Below are 13,700 nucleotides of genomic sequence, written 5' to 3' on the forward strand. Positions count from 1 at the left end.
TGATTCCTCCAAAATTTCCTTTTGGCCTCCACACATTTCAATTGTAAAATGTAATTACAAAAATGTAATGCCTGCAGCACTTGATATTCCCAGGTGGTCTCCCATCCAAGTACTAACCAAGCCCAACATTGCTTAGCTTCTGAGATCAGGCTTATTCAAGGTGGTGTGGCCGCAGGCGATTGCATTTCTGCTATCATGACTTTTATGTTTAGTGAGCTGGGGGGTGATTCCTCCAAAATTTCCTTTTGTCCTCCACACATTTCAATTATAAAATGTAATGCCTGCAGCACTTGATATTCCCAGGTGGTCTCCCATCCAAGTACTAATCAAGCCCAACATTGCTTAGCTTCTGAGATCAGACGAGATCAGGCTTATTCAAGGTGGTGTGGCCACAGGCGATTGCTTTTCTGCTTTCATGACTTTTATGTTTAGTGAGCTGGGGGTGATTCCTCCAAAATTTCCTTTTGTCCTCCACACATTTCAATTGTAAAATGTAATTACAAAAATGTAATGCCTGCAGCACTTGATATTCCCAGGTGGTCTCCCATCCAAGTACTAATCAAGCCCAACATTGCTTAGCTTCTGAGATCAGGCTTATTCAAGGTGGTGTGGCCGCAGGCGATTGCATTTCTGCTTTCATGACTTTTATGTTTAGTGAGCTGGGGGTGATTCCTCCAAAATTTCCTTTTGTCCTCCACACATTTCAATTGTAAAATGTAATGCCTGCAGCACTTGATATTCCCAGGTGGTCTCCCATCCAAGTACTAACCAAGCCCAACATTGCTTAGCTTCTGAGATCAGGCTTATTCAAGGTGGTGTGGCCGCAGGCGATTGCATTTCTGCTTTCATGACTTTTATGTTTAGTGAGCTGGGGGTGATTCCTCCAAAATTTCCTTTTGTCCTCCACACATTTCAATTGTAAAATGTAATTACAAAAATGTAATGCCTGCAGCACTTGATATTCCCAGGTGGTCTCCCATCCAAGTACTAACCAAGCCCAACATTGCTTAGCTTCTGAGATCAGACGAGATCAGGCTTATTCAAGGTGGTGTGGCCGCAGGCGATTGCATTTCTGCTTTCATGACTTTTATGTTTAGTTAGCTGGGGGTGATTCCTCCAAAATTTCCTTTTGTCCTCCACACATTTCAATTGTAAAATGTAATGCCTGCAGCACTTGATATTCCCAGGTGGTCTCCCATCCAAGTACTAACCAAGCCCAACATTGCTTAGCTTCTGAGATCAGACGAGATCAGGCTTATTCAAGGTGGTGTGGCCGCAGGCGAGTGCATTTCTGCTTTCATGACTTTTATGTTTAGTGAGCTGGGGGTGATTCCTCCAAAATTTCCTTTTGTCCTCCACACATTTCAATTGTAAAATGTAATGCCTGCAGCACTTGATATTCCCAGGTGGTCTCCCATCCAAGTACTAACCAAGCCCAACATTGCTTAGCTTCTGAGATCAGACGAGATCAGGCTTATTCAAGGGGCAATGGCCGCAGGCGATTGCATTTCTGCTTTCATGACTTTTATGTTTAGTGAGCTGGGGGTGATTCCTCCAAAATTTCCTTTTGTCCTCCACACATTTCAATTGTAAAATGTATTTACAAAAATGTAATGCCTGCAGCACTTGATATTCCCAGGTGGTCTCCCATCCAAGTACTAACCAAGCCCAACATTGCTTAGCTTCTGAGATCAGATGAGATCAGGCTTATTCAAGGTGGTGTGGCCGCAGGCGATTGCATTTCTGCTTTCATGACTTTTATGTTTAGGGAGCTGGGGGTGATTCCTCCAAAATTTCCTTTTGTCCTCCACACATTTCAATTGTAAAATGTAATTACAAAAATGTAATGCCTGCAGCACTTGATATACCCAGGTGGTCTCCCATCCAAGTACTAACCAAGCCCAACATTGCTTAGCTTCTGAGATCAGGCTTATTCAAGGTGGTGTGGCCGCAGGCAATTGCATTTCTGCTTTCATGACTTTTATGTTTAGTGAGCTGGGGGTGATTCCTCCAAAATTTCCTTTTGTCCTCCACACATTTCAATTGTAAAATGTAATTACAAAAATGTAATGCCTGCAGCACTTGATATTCCCAGGTGGTCTCCCATCCAAGTACTAACCAAGCCCAACATTGCTTAGCTTCTGAGATCAGACGAGATCAGGCTTATTCAAGGTGGTGTGGCCGCAGGCGTTTGCATTTCTGCTTTCATGACTTTTATGTTTAGGGAGCTGGGGGCGATTCCTCCAAAATTTCCTTTTGTCCTCCACACATTTCAATTGTAAAATGTAATTACAAAAATGTAATGCCTGCAGCACTTGATATTCCCAGGTGGTCTCCCATCCAAGTACTAACCAAGCCCAACATTGCTTAGCTTCTGAGATCAGACGAGATCAGGCTTATTCCAGGTGGTGTGGCCGCAGGCGATTGCATTTCTGCTTTCATGACTTTTATGTTTAGTGAGCTGGGGGTGATTCCTCCAAAATTTCCTTTTGTCCTCCACACATTTCAATTGTAAAATGTAATGCCTGCAGCACTTGATATTCCCAGGTGGTCTCCCATCCAAGTGCTAACCAAGCCCAACATTGCTTAGCTTCTGAGATCAGACGAGATCAGGCTTATTCAAGGTGGTGTGGCCGCAGGCGATTGCATTTCTGCTTTCATGACTTTTATGTTTAGGGAGCTGGGGGTGATTCCTCCAAAATTTCCTTTTGTCCTCCACACATTTCAATTGTAAAATGTAATTACAAAAATATAATGCCTGCAGCACTTGATATTCCCAGGTGGTCTCCCATCCAAGTACTAACCAAGCCCAACATTGCTTAGCTTCTGAGATCAGGCTTATTCAAGGTGGTGTGGCCGCAGGCGATTGCATTTCTGCTTTCATGACTTTTATGTTTAGGGAGCTGGGGGTGATTCCTCCAAAATTTCCTTTTGTCCTCCACACATTTCAATTGTAAAATGTAATTACAAAAATGTAATGCCTGCAGCACTTGATATTCCCAGGTGGTCTCCCATCCATGTACTAACCAAGCCCAACATTGCTTAGCTTCTGAGATCAGGCTTATTCAAGGTGGTGTGGCCGCAGGCGATTGCATTTCTGCTTTCATGACTTTTATGTTTAGGGAGCTGGGGGTGATTCCTCCAAAATTTCCTTTTGTCCTCCACACATTTCAATTGTAAAATGTAATGCCTGCAGCACTTGATATTCCCAGGTGGTCTCCCATCCATGTACTAACCAAGCCCAACATTGCTTAGCTTCTGAGATCAGGCTTATTCAAGGTGGTGTGGCCGCAGGCGATTGCATTTCTGCTTTCATGACTTTTATGTTTAGGGAGCTGGGGGTGATACCTCCAAAATTTCCCTTTGGCCTCCACACATTTCAATTGTAAAATGTAATGCCTGCAGCACTTGATATTCCCAGGTGGTCTCCCATCCAAGTACTAACCAAGCCCAACATTGCTTAGCTTCTGAGATCAGACGAGATCAGACGAGATCAGGCTTATTCAAGGTGGTGTGGCCGCAGGCGATTGCATTTCTGCTTTCATGACTTTTATGTTTTGGGAGCTGGGGGTGATTCCTCCAAAATTTCCTTTTGTCCTCCACACATTTCAATTGTAAAATGTAATGCCTGCAGCACTTGATATTCCCAGGTGGTCTCCCATCCAAGTACTAACCAAGCCCAACATTGCTTAGCTTCTGAGATCAGACGAGATCAGACGAGATCAGGCTTATTCAAGGTGGTGTGGCCGCAGGCGATTGCAGTTCTGCTTTCATGACTTTTATGTTTAGTGAGCTGGGGGTGATTCCTCCAAAATTTCCTTTTGTCCTCCACACATTTCAATTGTAAAATGTAATGCCTGCAGCACTTGATATTCCCAGGTGGTCTCCCATCCAAGTACTAACCAAGCCCAACATTGCTTAGCTACTGAGATCAGACGAGATCAGGCTTATTCAAGGTGGTGTGGCCGCAGGCGATTGCATTTCTGCTTTCATGACTTTTATGTTTAGTGAGCTGGGGGTGATTCCTCCAAAATTTCCTTTTGTCCTCCACACATTTCAATTGTAAAATGTAATGCCTGCAGCACTTGATATTCCCAGGTGGTCTCCCATCCAAGTACTAAACAAGCCCAACATTGCATAGCTTCTGAGATCAGACGAGATCAGGCTTATTCAAGGTGGTGTGGCCGCAGGCAATTGCATTTCTGCTTTCATGACTTTTATGTTTAGTGAGCTGGGGGTGATTCCTCCAAAATTTCCTTTTGTCCTCCACACATTTCAATTGTAAAATGTAATTACAAAAATGTAATGCCTGCAGCACTTGATATTCCCAGGTGGTCTCCCATCCAATTACTAACCAAGCCCAACATTGCTTAGCTTCTGAGATCAGACGAGATCAGGCTTATTCAAGGTGGTGTGGCCGCAGGCAATTGCATTTCTGCTTTCATGACTTTTATGTTTAGTGAGCTGGGGGTGATTCCTCCAAAATTTCCTTTTGTCCTCCACACATTTCAATTGTAAAATGTAATGCCTGCAGCACTTGATATTCCCAGGTGGTCTCCCATCCAAGTACTAACCAAGCCCAACACTGCTTAGCTTCTGAGATCAGACGAGATCAGGCTTATTCAAGGTGGTGTGGCCGCAGGCGATTGCATTTCTGCTTTCATGACTTTTATGTTTAGTGAGCTGGGGGTGATTCCTCCAAAATTTCCTTTTGTCCTCCACACATTTCAATTGTAAAATGTAATTACAAAAATGTAATGCCTGCAGCACTTGATATTCCCAGGTGGTCTCCCATCCAAGTACTAACCAAGCCCAACATTGCTTAGCTTCTGAGATCAGACGAGATCAGGCTTATTCAAGGTGGTGTGGCCGCAGGTGAGTGCATTTCTGCTTTCATGACTTTTATGTTTAGTGAGCTGGGGGTGATTCCTCCAAAATTTCCTTTTGTCCTCCACACATTTCAATTGTAAAATGTAATGCCTGCAGCACTTGATATTCACAGGTGGTCTCCCATCCAAGTACTAACCAAGCCCAACATTGCTTAGCTTCTGAGATCAGACGAGATCAGACGAGATCAGGCTTATTCAAGGTGGTGTGGCCGCTGGCGGTTGCATTTCTGCTTTCATGACTTTTATGTTTAGTGAGCTGGGAGTGATTCCTCCAAAATTTCCTTTTGTCCTCCACACATTTCAATTGTAAAATGTAATGCCTGCAGCACTTGATATTCCCAGGTGGTCTCCCATCCAAGTACTAACCAAGCCCAACATTGCTTAGCTTCTGAGATCAGACGAGATCAGGCTTATTCAAGGTGTTGTGGCCGCAGGCGATTGCATTTCTGCTTTCATGACTTTTATGTTTAGTGAGCTGGGGGTGATTCCTCCAAAATTTCCTTTTGTCCTCCACACATTTCAATTGTAAAATGTAATTACAAAAATGTAATGCCTGCAGCACTTGATATTCCCAGGTGGTCTCCCATCCAAGTACTAACCAAGCCCAACATTGCTTAGCTTCTGAGATCAGACGAGATCAGGCTTATTCAAGGTGGTGTGGCCGCAGGCGATTGCATTTCGGCTTTCATGACTTTTATGTTTAGTGAGCTGGGGGTGATTCCTCCAAAATTTCCTTTTGTCCTCCACACATTTCAAGTGTAAAATGTAATGCCTGCAGCACTTGATATTCCCAGGTGGTGTCCCATCCAAGTACTAACCAAGCCCAACATTGCTTAGCTTCGGAGATCAGACGAGATCAGGCTTATTCAAGGTGGTGTGGCCGCAGGCGATTGCATTTCTGCTTTCATGACTTTTATGTTTAGTGAGCTGGGGGTGATTCCTCCAAAATTTCCTTTTGTCCTCCACACATTTCAATTGTAAAATGTAATTACAAAAATGTAATGCCTGCAGCACTTGATATTCCCAGGTGGTCTCCCATCCAAGTAGTAACCAAGCCCAACATTGCTTAGCTTCTGAGATCAGGCTTATTCAAGGTGGTGTGGCCGCAGGCGATTGCATTTCTGCTTTCATGACTTTTATGTTTAGTGAGCTGGGGGTGATTCCTCCAAAATTTCCTTTTGTCCTCCACACATTTCAATTGTAAAATGTAATTACAAAAATGTAATGCCTGCAGCACTTGATATTCCCAGGTGGTCTCCCATCCAAGTACTAACCAAGCCCAACATTGCTTAGCTTCTGAGATCAGACGAGATCAGGCGAGATCAGGCTTATTCAAGGTGGTGGGGCCGCAGGCAATTGCATTTCTGCTTTCATGATTTTTATGTTTAGTGAGCTGGGGGTGATTCCTCCAAAATTTCCTTTTGTCCTCCACACATTTCAATTGTAAAATGTAATGCCTGCAGCACTTGATATTCCCAGGTGGTCTCCCATCCAAGTACTAACCAAGCCCAACATTGCTTAGCTTCTGAGATCAGACGAGATCAGGCTTATTCAAGGTGTTGTGGCCGCAGGCGATTGCATTTCTGCTTTCATGACTTTTATGTTTAGTGAGCTGGGGGTGATTCCTCCAAAATTTCCTTTTGTCCTCCACACATTTCAATTGTAAAATGTAATTACAAAAATGTAATGCCTGCAGCACTTGATATTCCCAGGTGGTCTCCCATCCAAGTACTAACCAAGCCCAACATTGCTTAGCTTCTAAGATCAGACGAGATCAGGCTTATTCAAGGTGGTGTGGCAGCAGGCGATTGCATTTTTGCTTTCATGACTTTTATGTTTAGTGAGCTGGGGGTGATTCCTCCAAAATTTCCTTTTGTCCTCCACACATTTCAATTGTAAAATGTAATTACAAAAATGTAATGCCTGCAGCACTTGATATTCCCAGGTAGTCTCCCATCCAAGTAGTAACCAAGCCTAAAGTTGCTTAGCTTCTGAGATCAGACGAGATCAGGCTTATTCAAGGTGGTGTGGCCGCAGGCGATTGCATTTCTTCTTTCATGACTTTTATGTTTAGTGAGCTGGGGGTGATTCCTCCAAAATTGCCTTTTGTCCTCCACACATTTCAATTGTAAAATGTAATGCCTGCAGCACTTGATATTCCCAGGTGGTCTCCCATCCAAGTACTAACCAAGCCCAACATTGCTTCGCTTCTGAGATCAGACTGATTCAAGGTGGTGTGGCAGCAGGCGATTGCATTTCTTCTTTCATGACTTTTATGTTTAGTGAGCTGGGGGTGATTCCTCCAAAATTTCCTTTTGTCCTCCACACATTTCAATTGTAAAATGTAATTACAAAAATGTAATGCCTGCAGCACTTGATATTCCCAGGTGGTCTCCCATCCAAGTACTAACCAAGCCCAACATTGCTTAGCTTCTGAGATCAGACGAGATCAGGCTTATTCAATGTGGTGTGGCCGCAGGCGATTGCATTTCTGCTTTCATGACTTTTATGTTTATTGAGCTGGGGGTGATTCCTCCAAAATTTCCTTTTGTCGTCCACACATTTCAATTGTAAAATGTAATGCCTGCAGCACTTGATATTCCCAGGTGGTTTCCCATCCAAGTACTAACCAAACCCAACATTGCTTAGCTTCTGAGATCAGACGAGATCAGGCTTATTCAAGGTGGTGTGGCCGCAGGCGATTGCATTTCTGCTTTCATGACTTTTATGTTTAGTGAGCTGGGGGTGATTCCTCCAAAATTTCCTTTTGTCCTCCACACATTTCAATTGTAAAATGTAATGCCTGCAGCACTTGATATTCCCAGGTGGTCTCCCATCCAAGTACTAACCAAGCCCAACATTGCTTAGCTTCTGAGATCAGACGAGATCAGGCTTATTCAAGGTGGTGTGGCCGCAGGCGATTGCATTTCTGCTTTCATGACTTTTATGTTTAGGGAGCTGGGGGTGATTCCTCCTAAATTTCCTTTTGTCCTCCACACATTTCAATTGTAAAATGTAATTACAAAAATGTAATGCCTGCAGCACTTGATATTCCCAGGTGGTCTCCCATCCAAGAATCACCCCCCAGCTCACTAAAAATAAAAGTCATGAAAGCAGCAATGCAATCGCCTGCGGCCACACCACCTTGAATAAGCCTGATCTCGTCTGATCTCAGAAGCTAAGCAATGTTGGGCTTGGTTAGTACTTGGAAGGGAGACCACCTGGGAATATCAAGTGCTGCAGGCATTACATTTTTGTAATTACATTTTACAATTGAAATGTGTGGAGGACAAAAGGAAATTTTGGAGGAATCACCCCCAGCTCACTAAACATAAAAGTCATGAAAGCAGAAATGCAATCGCCTGCGGCCACACCACCTTGAATAAGCCTGATCTCAGAAGCTAAGCAATGTTGGGCTTGGTTAGTATTTGGATGGGAGACCACCTGGGAATATCAAGTGCTGCAGGCATTACATTTTTGTAATTACATTTTACAATTGAAATGTTTGGAGGACAAAAGGAAATTTTGGAGGAATCACCCCCAGCTCACTAAACATAAAAGTCATGAAAGCAGAAATGCAATCGCCTGCGGCCACACCACCTTGAATAAGCCTGATCTCGTCTGATCTCAGAAGCTAAGCAATGTTGGGCTTGGTTAGTACTTGGATGGGAGACCACCTGGGAATATCAAGTGCTGCAGGCATTACATTTTACAATTGAAATGTGTGGAGGCCAAAAGGAAATTTTGGAGGAATCACCCCCAGCTCACTAAACATAAAAGTCATGAAAGCAGAAATGCAATCGCCTGCGGCCACACCACCTTGAATAAGCCTGATCTCAGAAGCTAAGCAATGTTGGGCTTGGTTAGTACTTGGATGGGAGACCACCTGGGAATATCAAGTGCTGCAGGCATTACATTTTTGTAATTACATTTTACAATTGAAATGTGTGGAGGACAAAAGGAAATTTTGGAGGAATCACCCCCAGCTCACTAAACATAAAAGTCATGAAAGCAGAAATGCAATCGCCTGCGGCCACACCACCTTGAATAAGCCTGATCTCGTCTGATCTCAGAAGCTAAGCAGTGTTGGGCTTGGTTAGTACTTGGATGGGAGACTACCTGGGAATATCAAGAGCTGCAGGCATTACATTTTACAATTGAAATGTGTGGAGGACAAAAGGAAATTTTGGAGGAATCACCCCCAGCTCACTAAACATAAAAGTCATGAAAGCAGAAATGCAATCGCCTGCGGCCACACCACCTTGAATAAGCCTGATCTCAGAAGCTAAGCAATGTTGGGCTTGGTTAGTACTTGGATGGGAGACCATCTGGGAATATCAAGTGCTGCAGGCATTACATTTTACAATTGAAATGTGTGGAGGACAAAAGGAAATTTTGGAGGAATCACCCCCAGCTCACTAAACATAAAAGTCATTAAAGCAGAAATGCAATCGCCTGCGGCCACACCACCTTGAATAAGCCTGATCTCGTCTGATCTCAGAAGCTAAGCAATGTTGGGCTTGGTTAGTACTTGGATGGGAGACCACCTGGGAATATCAAGTGCTGCAGGCATTACATTTTTGTAATTACATTTTACAATTGAAATGTGTGGAGGACAAAAGGAAATTTTGGAGGAATCACCCCCAGCTCCCTAAACATAAAAGTCATGAAAGCAGAAATGCAATCGCCTGCGGCCACACCACCTTGAATAAGCCTGATCTCAGAAGCTAAGCAATGTTGGGCTTGGTTAGTACTTGGATGGGAGACCACCTGGGAATATCAAGTGCTGCAGGCATTACATTTTTGTAATTACATTTTACAATTGAAATGTGTGGAGGACAAAAGGAAATTTTGGAGGAATCACCCCCAGCTCACTAAACATAAAAGTCATGAAAGCAGAAATGCAATCGCCTGCGGCCACACCACCTTGAATAAGCCTGATCTCGTCTGATCTCAGAAGCTAAGCAGTGTTGGGCTTGGTTAGTACTTGCATGGGAGACCACCTGGGAATATCAAGTGCTGCAGGCATTACATTTTACAATTGAAATGTGTGGGAGGACAAAAGGAAATTTTGGAGGAATCACCCCCAGCTCACTAAACATAAAAGTCATGAAAGCAGCAAAGCAATCGCCTGCGGCCACACCACCTTGAATAAGCCTGATCTCGTCTGATTTCAGAAGCTAAGCAGTGTTGGGCTTGGTTAGTACTTGGATGGGAGACCACCTGGGAATATCAAGTGCTGCAGGCATTACATTTTTGTAATTACATTTTACAATTGAAATGTGTGGAGGACAAAAGGAAATTTTGGAGGAATCACCCCCAGCTCACTAAACATAAAAGTCATGAAAGCAGAAATGCAATCGCCTGCGGCCACACCACCTTGAATAAGCCTGATCTCGTCTGATCTCAGAAGCTAAGCAATGTTGGGCTTGGTTAGTACTTGGATGGGAGACCACCTGGGAATATCAAGTGCTGCAGGCATTACATTTTTGTAATTACATTTTACAATTGAAATGTGTGGAGGACAAAAGGAAATTTTGGAGGAATCACCCCCAGCTCACTAAACATAAAAGTCATGAAAGCAAAAATGCAATCGCCTGCTGCCACACCACCTTGAATAAGCCTGATCTCGTCTGGTCTCAGAAGCTAAGCAATGTTGGGCTTGGTTAGTACTTGGATGGGAGACCACCTGGGAATATCAAGTGCTGCAGGCATTACATTTTTGTAATTACATTTTACAATTGAAATGTGTGGAGGACAAAAGGAAATTTTGGAGGAATCACCCCCAGCTCACTAAACATAAAAGTCATGAAAGCAGAACGGCAATCGCCTGCGGCCACACCACCTTGAATAAGCCTGATCTCGTCTGATCTCAGAAGCTAAGCAATGTTGGGCTTGGTTAGTACTTGGATGGGAGACCACCTGGGAATATCAAGTGCTGCAGGCATTACATTTTACAATTGAAATGTGTGGAGGACAAAAGGAAATTTTGGAGGAATCACCCCCAGCTCACTAAACATAAAAGTCATGAAAGCAGAAATGCAATCGCCTGCGGCCACACCACCTTGAATAAGCCTGATCTCGTCTGATCTCAGAAGCTAAGCAATGTTGGGCTTGGTTAGTACTTGGATGGGAGACCACCTGGGAATTATCAAGTGCTGCACGCATTACATTTTACAATTGAAATGTGTGGAGGCCAAAGGGAAATTTTGGAGGAATCACCCCCAGCTCACTAAACATAAAAGTCATGAAAGCAGAAATGCAATCGCCTGCGGCCACACCACCTTGAATAAGCCTGATCTCGTCTGATCTCAGAAGCTAAGCAATGTTGGGCTTGGTTAGTACTTGGATGGGAGACCACCTGGGAATATCAAGTGCTGCAGGCATTACATTTTACAATTGAAATGTGTGGAGGCCAAAAGGAAATTTTGGAGGAATCACCCCCAGCTCACTAAACATAAAAGTCATGAAAGCAGAAATGCAATCGCCTGCGGCCACACCACCTTGAATAAGCCTGATCTCGTCTGATCTCAGAAGCTAAGCAATGTTGGGCTTGGTTAGTACTTGGATGGGAGACCACCTGGGAATATCAAGTGCTGCAGGCATTACATTTTACAATTGAAATGTGTGGAGGACAAAAGGAAATTTTGGAGGAATCATCCCCAGCTCACTAAACATAAAAGTCATGAAAGCAGAAATGCAATCCCCTGCGGCCACACCACCTTGAATAAGCCTGATCTCAGAAGCTAAGCAATGTTGGGCTTGGTTAGTACTTGGATGGGAGACCACCTGGGAATATCAAGTGCTGCAGGCATTACATTTTACAATTGAAATGTGTGGAGGCCAAAGGGAAATTTTGGAGGAATCACCCCCAGCTCACTAAACATAAAAGTCATGAAAACAGAAATGCAATCGCCTGCGGCCACACCACCTTGAATAAGCCTGATCTCATCTGATCTCAGAAGCTAAGCAATGTTGGGCTTGGTTAGTACTTGGATGGGAGACCACCTGGGAATATCAAGTGCTGCAGGCATTACATTTTTGTAATTACATTTTACAATTGAAATGTGTGGAGGACAAAAGGAAATTTTGGAGGAATCACCCCCAGCTCACTAAACATAAAAGTCATGAAAGCAGAAATGCAATCGCCTGCGGCCACACCACCTTGAATAAGCCTGATCTCGTCTGATCTCAGAAGCTAAGCAATGTTGGGCTTGGTTAGTACTTGGATGGGAGACCACCTGGGAATATCAAGTGCTGCAGGCATTACATTTTTGTAATTACATTTTACAATTGAAATGTGTGGAGGACAAAAGGAAATTTTGGAGGAATCGCCCCCAGCTCACTAAACATAAAAGTCATGAAAGCAGAAATGCAATCGCCTGCGGCCACACCACCTTGAATAAGCCTGATCTTGTCTGATCTCAGAAGCTAAGCAATGTTGGGCTTGGTTAGTACTTGGATGGGAGACCACCTGGGAATATCAAGTGCTGCAGGCATTACATTTTACAATTGAAATGTGTGGAGGACAAAAGGAAATTTTGGAGGAATCACCCCCAGCTCACTAAACATAAAAGTCATGAAAGCAGAAATGCAATCCCCTGCGGCCACACCACCTTGAATAAGCCTGATCTCGTCTGATCTCAGAAGCTAAGCAATGTTGGGCTTGGTTAGTACTTGGATGGGAGACCACCTGGGAATATCAAGTGCTGCAGGCATTACATTTTACAATTGAAATGTGTGGAGGACAAAAGGAAATTTTGGAGGAATCACCCCCAGCTCACTAAACATAAAAGTCATGAAAGCAGAAATGCAATCGCCTGCGGCCACACCACCTTGAATAAGCCTGATCTCAGAAGCTAAGCAATGTTGGGCTTGGTTAGTACATGGATGGGAGACCTCCTGGGAATATCAAGTGCTGCAGGCATTTCTTTTTTTGTAATTACATTTTACAATTGAAATGTGTGGAGGACAAAAGGAAATTTCGGAGGAATCACCCCCAGCTCACCAAACATAAAAGTCATGAAAGCAGAACTGCAATCGCCTGCTGCCTCACCACCTTGAATAATCCTGATCTCAGAGCTAAGCAATGTTGGGCTTGGTTAGTACTTGGATGGGAGACCACCTGCGAATATCAAGTGCTGCAGGCATTACATTTTACAATTGAAATGTGTGGAGGACAAAAGGAAATTTAGGAGGAATCACCCCCAGCTCACCGAACATGGGCTTGGTTAGTACTTGGATGGGAGAAGATGAGATCAGGTTCTACTTTCTACTTTCATATTATGATAACTAATTCACAAACCAAATTTATATTCTCATTTGAGAGATTTCCAAAGGTTATTTTGTATTGTCTGTTTGTTTTATTTACATTAATTAAAACTTTTTCAAGTTTAGGAAAATTCCTTAAACCCATTCACATTAAGTGTGTGGCGGTAGCCACACACAGTGTTGCAGGAAATGCATCACCTGCTTGTTCATAATTCTGAATAGCAGAGCCTGGCCAGGCAATGTCTTTTCTTTTTGATTATTAGCTCCTTTTTGTTTGCCTTATATAGTTATTCCTGTCTCTTATTTTAGAGCTTTTTATGTATCCATTGAATTGGTTTGTTTTAACCTGTGTTTTTTTTCATTACCCTTTTACTGGGGTTTTACGGTAATTCTTTGTGCTTGCTCCTTTTTTCCCTCCACTAGTCACCTGATGGAGAAGGCCTTGAGTTCCTGTTTCCTGTTTTAGGGGGGGGGTAGGAGAAGGAAGGAGATGTGGGGTGTGGTTGTTGCTCACCTTTGTTTATTAGGATCTTGGTTTTA

At 43.5% G+C, this 13,700-nt stretch overlaps 35 non-coding genes and 22 pseudogenes across 35 annotated transcripts; 22 read left to right on the plus strand and 35 right to left on the minus strand.

The window, feature by feature from the left end:
- Positions 1-68: 68 nt before the first annotated feature.
- LOC131733868 (5S ribosomal RNA) lies at positions 69-177 on the minus strand (annotated as a pseudogene).
- A 101-nt stretch (positions 178-278) lies between these two features.
- On the minus strand, positions 279-397 carry LOC131733933 (5S ribosomal RNA). Its single transcript, XR_009326578.1, has one exon. It is a non-coding gene; the product is annotated as a 5S ribosomal RNA (ribosomal RNA).
- Positions 398-511: 114 nt separating this feature from the next.
- LOC131733863 (5S ribosomal RNA) lies at positions 512-620 on the minus strand (annotated as a pseudogene).
- Positions 621-720: 100 nt separating this feature from the next.
- LOC131733869 (5S ribosomal RNA) lies at positions 721-829 on the minus strand (annotated as a pseudogene).
- A 114-nt stretch (positions 830-943) lies between these two features.
- On the minus strand, positions 944-1,062 carry LOC131733920 (5S ribosomal RNA). The gene has a single exon (XR_009326565.1). It is a non-coding gene; the product is annotated as a 5S ribosomal RNA (ribosomal RNA).
- A 100-nt stretch (positions 1,063-1,162) lies between these two features.
- Positions 1,163-1,281, minus strand: LOC131733921 (5S ribosomal RNA). Its single transcript, XR_009326566.1, has one exon. It is a non-coding gene; the product is annotated as a 5S ribosomal RNA (ribosomal RNA).
- Positions 1,282-1,381: 100 nt separating this feature from the next.
- On the minus strand, positions 1,382-1,500 carry LOC131733844 (5S ribosomal RNA). Its single transcript, XR_009326543.1, has one exon. It is a non-coding gene; the product is annotated as a 5S ribosomal RNA (ribosomal RNA).
- Positions 1,501-1,614: 114 nt separating this feature from the next.
- LOC131733908 (5S ribosomal RNA) lies at positions 1,615-1,733 on the minus strand. The gene has a single exon (XR_009326553.1). It is a non-coding gene; the product is annotated as a 5S ribosomal RNA (ribosomal RNA).
- Positions 1,734-1,847: 114 nt separating this feature from the next.
- On the minus strand, positions 1,848-1,956 carry LOC131733894 (5S ribosomal RNA; annotated as a pseudogene).
- Positions 1,957-2,070: 114 nt separating this feature from the next.
- Positions 2,071-2,189, minus strand: LOC131733922 (5S ribosomal RNA). Its single transcript, XR_009326567.1, has one exon. It is a non-coding gene; the product is annotated as a 5S ribosomal RNA (ribosomal RNA).
- A 114-nt stretch (positions 2,190-2,303) lies between these two features.
- Positions 2,304-2,422, minus strand: LOC131733818 (5S ribosomal RNA). The gene has a single exon (XR_009326517.1). It is a non-coding gene; the product is annotated as a 5S ribosomal RNA (ribosomal RNA).
- Positions 2,423-2,522: 100 nt separating this feature from the next.
- Positions 2,523-2,641, minus strand: LOC131733840 (5S ribosomal RNA). The gene has a single exon (XR_009326539.1). It is a non-coding gene; the product is annotated as a 5S ribosomal RNA (ribosomal RNA).
- A 114-nt stretch (positions 2,642-2,755) lies between these two features.
- LOC131733871 (5S ribosomal RNA) lies at positions 2,756-2,864 on the minus strand (annotated as a pseudogene).
- Positions 2,865-2,978: 114 nt separating this feature from the next.
- Positions 2,979-3,087, minus strand: LOC131733890 (5S ribosomal RNA; annotated as a pseudogene).
- Positions 3,088-3,187: 100 nt separating this feature from the next.
- On the minus strand, positions 3,188-3,296 carry LOC131733891 (5S ribosomal RNA; annotated as a pseudogene).
- A 100-nt stretch (positions 3,297-3,396) lies between these two features.
- LOC131733852 (5S ribosomal RNA) lies at positions 3,397-3,525 on the minus strand (annotated as a pseudogene).
- Positions 3,526-3,625: 100 nt separating this feature from the next.
- LOC131733853 (5S ribosomal RNA) lies at positions 3,626-3,754 on the minus strand (annotated as a pseudogene).
- A 100-nt stretch (positions 3,755-3,854) lies between these two features.
- On the minus strand, positions 3,855-3,973 carry LOC131733942 (5S ribosomal RNA). Its single transcript, XR_009326587.1, has one exon. It is a non-coding gene; the product is annotated as a 5S ribosomal RNA (ribosomal RNA).
- Positions 3,974-4,073: 100 nt separating this feature from the next.
- Positions 4,074-4,192, minus strand: LOC131733839 (5S ribosomal RNA). The gene has a single exon (XR_009326538.1). It is a non-coding gene; the product is annotated as a 5S ribosomal RNA (ribosomal RNA).
- A 114-nt stretch (positions 4,193-4,306) lies between these two features.
- LOC131733829 (5S ribosomal RNA) lies at positions 4,307-4,425 on the minus strand. The gene has a single exon (XR_009326528.1). It is a non-coding gene; the product is annotated as a 5S ribosomal RNA (ribosomal RNA).
- A 100-nt stretch (positions 4,426-4,525) lies between these two features.
- On the minus strand, positions 4,526-4,644 carry LOC131733937 (5S ribosomal RNA). Its single transcript, XR_009326582.1, has one exon. It is a non-coding gene; the product is annotated as a 5S ribosomal RNA (ribosomal RNA).
- A 114-nt stretch (positions 4,645-4,758) lies between these two features.
- Positions 4,759-4,877, minus strand: LOC131733945 (5S ribosomal RNA). Its single transcript, XR_009326590.1, has one exon. It is a non-coding gene; the product is annotated as a 5S ribosomal RNA (ribosomal RNA).
- Positions 4,878-4,977: 100 nt separating this feature from the next.
- On the minus strand, positions 4,978-5,106 carry LOC131733862 (5S ribosomal RNA; annotated as a pseudogene).
- A 100-nt stretch (positions 5,107-5,206) lies between these two features.
- Positions 5,207-5,325, minus strand: LOC131733833 (5S ribosomal RNA). The gene has a single exon (XR_009326532.1). It is a non-coding gene; the product is annotated as a 5S ribosomal RNA (ribosomal RNA).
- A 114-nt stretch (positions 5,326-5,439) lies between these two features.
- Positions 5,440-5,558, minus strand: LOC131733923 (5S ribosomal RNA). The gene has a single exon (XR_009326568.1). It is a non-coding gene; the product is annotated as a 5S ribosomal RNA (ribosomal RNA).
- Positions 5,559-5,658: 100 nt separating this feature from the next.
- On the minus strand, positions 5,659-5,777 carry LOC131733842 (5S ribosomal RNA). Its single transcript, XR_009326541.1, has one exon. It is a non-coding gene; the product is annotated as a 5S ribosomal RNA (ribosomal RNA).
- A 114-nt stretch (positions 5,778-5,891) lies between these two features.
- Positions 5,892-6,000, minus strand: LOC131733896 (5S ribosomal RNA; annotated as a pseudogene).
- A 114-nt stretch (positions 6,001-6,114) lies between these two features.
- On the minus strand, positions 6,115-6,243 carry LOC131733857 (5S ribosomal RNA; annotated as a pseudogene).
- A 100-nt stretch (positions 6,244-6,343) lies between these two features.
- LOC131733834 (5S ribosomal RNA) lies at positions 6,344-6,462 on the minus strand. Its single transcript, XR_009326533.1, has one exon. It is a non-coding gene; the product is annotated as a 5S ribosomal RNA (ribosomal RNA).
- Positions 6,463-6,576: 114 nt separating this feature from the next.
- Positions 6,577-6,695, minus strand: LOC131733843 (5S ribosomal RNA). Its single transcript, XR_009326542.1, has one exon. It is a non-coding gene; the product is annotated as a 5S ribosomal RNA (ribosomal RNA).
- A 114-nt stretch (positions 6,696-6,809) lies between these two features.
- On the minus strand, positions 6,810-6,928 carry LOC131733879 (5S ribosomal RNA; annotated as a pseudogene).
- A 100-nt stretch (positions 6,929-7,028) lies between these two features.
- LOC131733906 (5S ribosomal RNA) lies at positions 7,029-7,137 on the minus strand (annotated as a pseudogene).
- Positions 7,138-7,251: 114 nt separating this feature from the next.
- LOC131733809 (5S ribosomal RNA) lies at positions 7,252-7,370 on the minus strand. The gene has a single exon (XR_009326508.1). It is a non-coding gene; the product is annotated as a 5S ribosomal RNA (ribosomal RNA).
- Positions 7,371-7,470: 100 nt separating this feature from the next.
- Positions 7,471-7,589, minus strand: LOC131733832 (5S ribosomal RNA). The gene has a single exon (XR_009326531.1). It is a non-coding gene; the product is annotated as a 5S ribosomal RNA (ribosomal RNA).
- A 100-nt stretch (positions 7,590-7,689) lies between these two features.
- Positions 7,690-7,808, minus strand: LOC131733924 (5S ribosomal RNA). Its single transcript, XR_009326569.1, has one exon. It is a non-coding gene; the product is annotated as a 5S ribosomal RNA (ribosomal RNA).
- Positions 7,809-8,016: 208 nt separating this feature from the next.
- Positions 8,017-8,135, plus strand: LOC131733946 (5S ribosomal RNA). Its single transcript, XR_009326591.1, has one exon. It is a non-coding gene; the product is annotated as a 5S ribosomal RNA (ribosomal RNA).
- Positions 8,136-8,249: 114 nt separating this feature from the next.
- LOC131733887 (5S ribosomal RNA) lies at positions 8,250-8,358 on the plus strand (annotated as a pseudogene).
- A 114-nt stretch (positions 8,359-8,472) lies between these two features.
- Positions 8,473-8,591, plus strand: LOC131733925 (5S ribosomal RNA). Its single transcript, XR_009326570.1, has one exon. It is a non-coding gene; the product is annotated as a 5S ribosomal RNA (ribosomal RNA).
- A 100-nt stretch (positions 8,592-8,691) lies between these two features.
- On the plus strand, positions 8,692-8,800 carry LOC131733872 (5S ribosomal RNA; annotated as a pseudogene).
- A 114-nt stretch (positions 8,801-8,914) lies between these two features.
- LOC131733847 (5S ribosomal RNA) lies at positions 8,915-9,033 on the plus strand (annotated as a pseudogene).
- A 100-nt stretch (positions 9,034-9,133) lies between these two features.
- Positions 9,134-9,242, plus strand: LOC131733880 (5S ribosomal RNA; annotated as a pseudogene).
- Positions 9,243-9,342: 100 nt separating this feature from the next.
- Positions 9,343-9,461, plus strand: LOC131733926 (5S ribosomal RNA). The gene has a single exon (XR_009326571.1). It is a non-coding gene; the product is annotated as a 5S ribosomal RNA (ribosomal RNA).
- A 114-nt stretch (positions 9,462-9,575) lies between these two features.
- LOC131733873 (5S ribosomal RNA) lies at positions 9,576-9,684 on the plus strand (annotated as a pseudogene).
- Positions 9,685-9,798: 114 nt separating this feature from the next.
- Positions 9,799-9,917, plus strand: LOC131733824 (5S ribosomal RNA). The gene has a single exon (XR_009326523.1). It is a non-coding gene; the product is annotated as a 5S ribosomal RNA (ribosomal RNA).
- A 101-nt stretch (positions 9,918-10,018) lies between these two features.
- On the plus strand, positions 10,019-10,137 carry LOC131733830 (5S ribosomal RNA). The gene has a single exon (XR_009326529.1). It is a non-coding gene; the product is annotated as a 5S ribosomal RNA (ribosomal RNA).
- A 114-nt stretch (positions 10,138-10,251) lies between these two features.
- Positions 10,252-10,370, plus strand: LOC131733927 (5S ribosomal RNA). Its single transcript, XR_009326572.1, has one exon. It is a non-coding gene; the product is annotated as a 5S ribosomal RNA (ribosomal RNA).
- A 114-nt stretch (positions 10,371-10,484) lies between these two features.
- Positions 10,485-10,603, plus strand: LOC131733841 (5S ribosomal RNA). Its single transcript, XR_009326540.1, has one exon. It is a non-coding gene; the product is annotated as a 5S ribosomal RNA (ribosomal RNA).
- A 114-nt stretch (positions 10,604-10,717) lies between these two features.
- LOC131733928 (5S ribosomal RNA) lies at positions 10,718-10,836 on the plus strand. Its single transcript, XR_009326573.1, has one exon. It is a non-coding gene; the product is annotated as a 5S ribosomal RNA (ribosomal RNA).
- Positions 10,837-10,936: 100 nt separating this feature from the next.
- On the plus strand, positions 10,937-11,056 carry LOC131733851 (5S ribosomal RNA; annotated as a pseudogene).
- A 100-nt stretch (positions 11,057-11,156) lies between these two features.
- On the plus strand, positions 11,157-11,275 carry LOC131733929 (5S ribosomal RNA). The gene has a single exon (XR_009326574.1). It is a non-coding gene; the product is annotated as a 5S ribosomal RNA (ribosomal RNA).
- A 100-nt stretch (positions 11,276-11,375) lies between these two features.
- Positions 11,376-11,494, plus strand: LOC131733931 (5S ribosomal RNA). Its single transcript, XR_009326576.1, has one exon. It is a non-coding gene; the product is annotated as a 5S ribosomal RNA (ribosomal RNA).
- Positions 11,495-11,594: 100 nt separating this feature from the next.
- LOC131733893 (5S ribosomal RNA) lies at positions 11,595-11,703 on the plus strand (annotated as a pseudogene).
- Positions 11,704-11,803: 100 nt separating this feature from the next.
- Positions 11,804-11,922, plus strand: LOC131733919 (5S ribosomal RNA). The gene has a single exon (XR_009326564.1). It is a non-coding gene; the product is annotated as a 5S ribosomal RNA (ribosomal RNA).
- A 114-nt stretch (positions 11,923-12,036) lies between these two features.
- Positions 12,037-12,155, plus strand: LOC131733932 (5S ribosomal RNA). The gene has a single exon (XR_009326577.1). It is a non-coding gene; the product is annotated as a 5S ribosomal RNA (ribosomal RNA).
- Positions 12,156-12,269: 114 nt separating this feature from the next.
- LOC131733821 (5S ribosomal RNA) lies at positions 12,270-12,388 on the plus strand. The gene has a single exon (XR_009326520.1). It is a non-coding gene; the product is annotated as a 5S ribosomal RNA (ribosomal RNA).
- Positions 12,389-12,488: 100 nt separating this feature from the next.
- Positions 12,489-12,607, plus strand: LOC131733819 (5S ribosomal RNA). Its single transcript, XR_009326518.1, has one exon. It is a non-coding gene; the product is annotated as a 5S ribosomal RNA (ribosomal RNA).
- A 100-nt stretch (positions 12,608-12,707) lies between these two features.
- Positions 12,708-12,816, plus strand: LOC131733889 (5S ribosomal RNA; annotated as a pseudogene).
- The last annotated feature ends 884 nt before the right edge of the window (positions 12,817-13,700 follow it).

The sequence above is a fragment of the Acipenser ruthenus genome, unplaced genomic scaffold, assembly GCF_902713425.1.
Source record: "Acipenser ruthenus unplaced genomic scaffold, fAciRut3.2 maternal haplotype, whole genome shotgun sequence".
Taxonomy (NCBI): Eukaryota; Metazoa; Chordata; class Actinopteri; order Acipenseriformes; family Acipenseridae; genus Acipenser; species Acipenser ruthenus.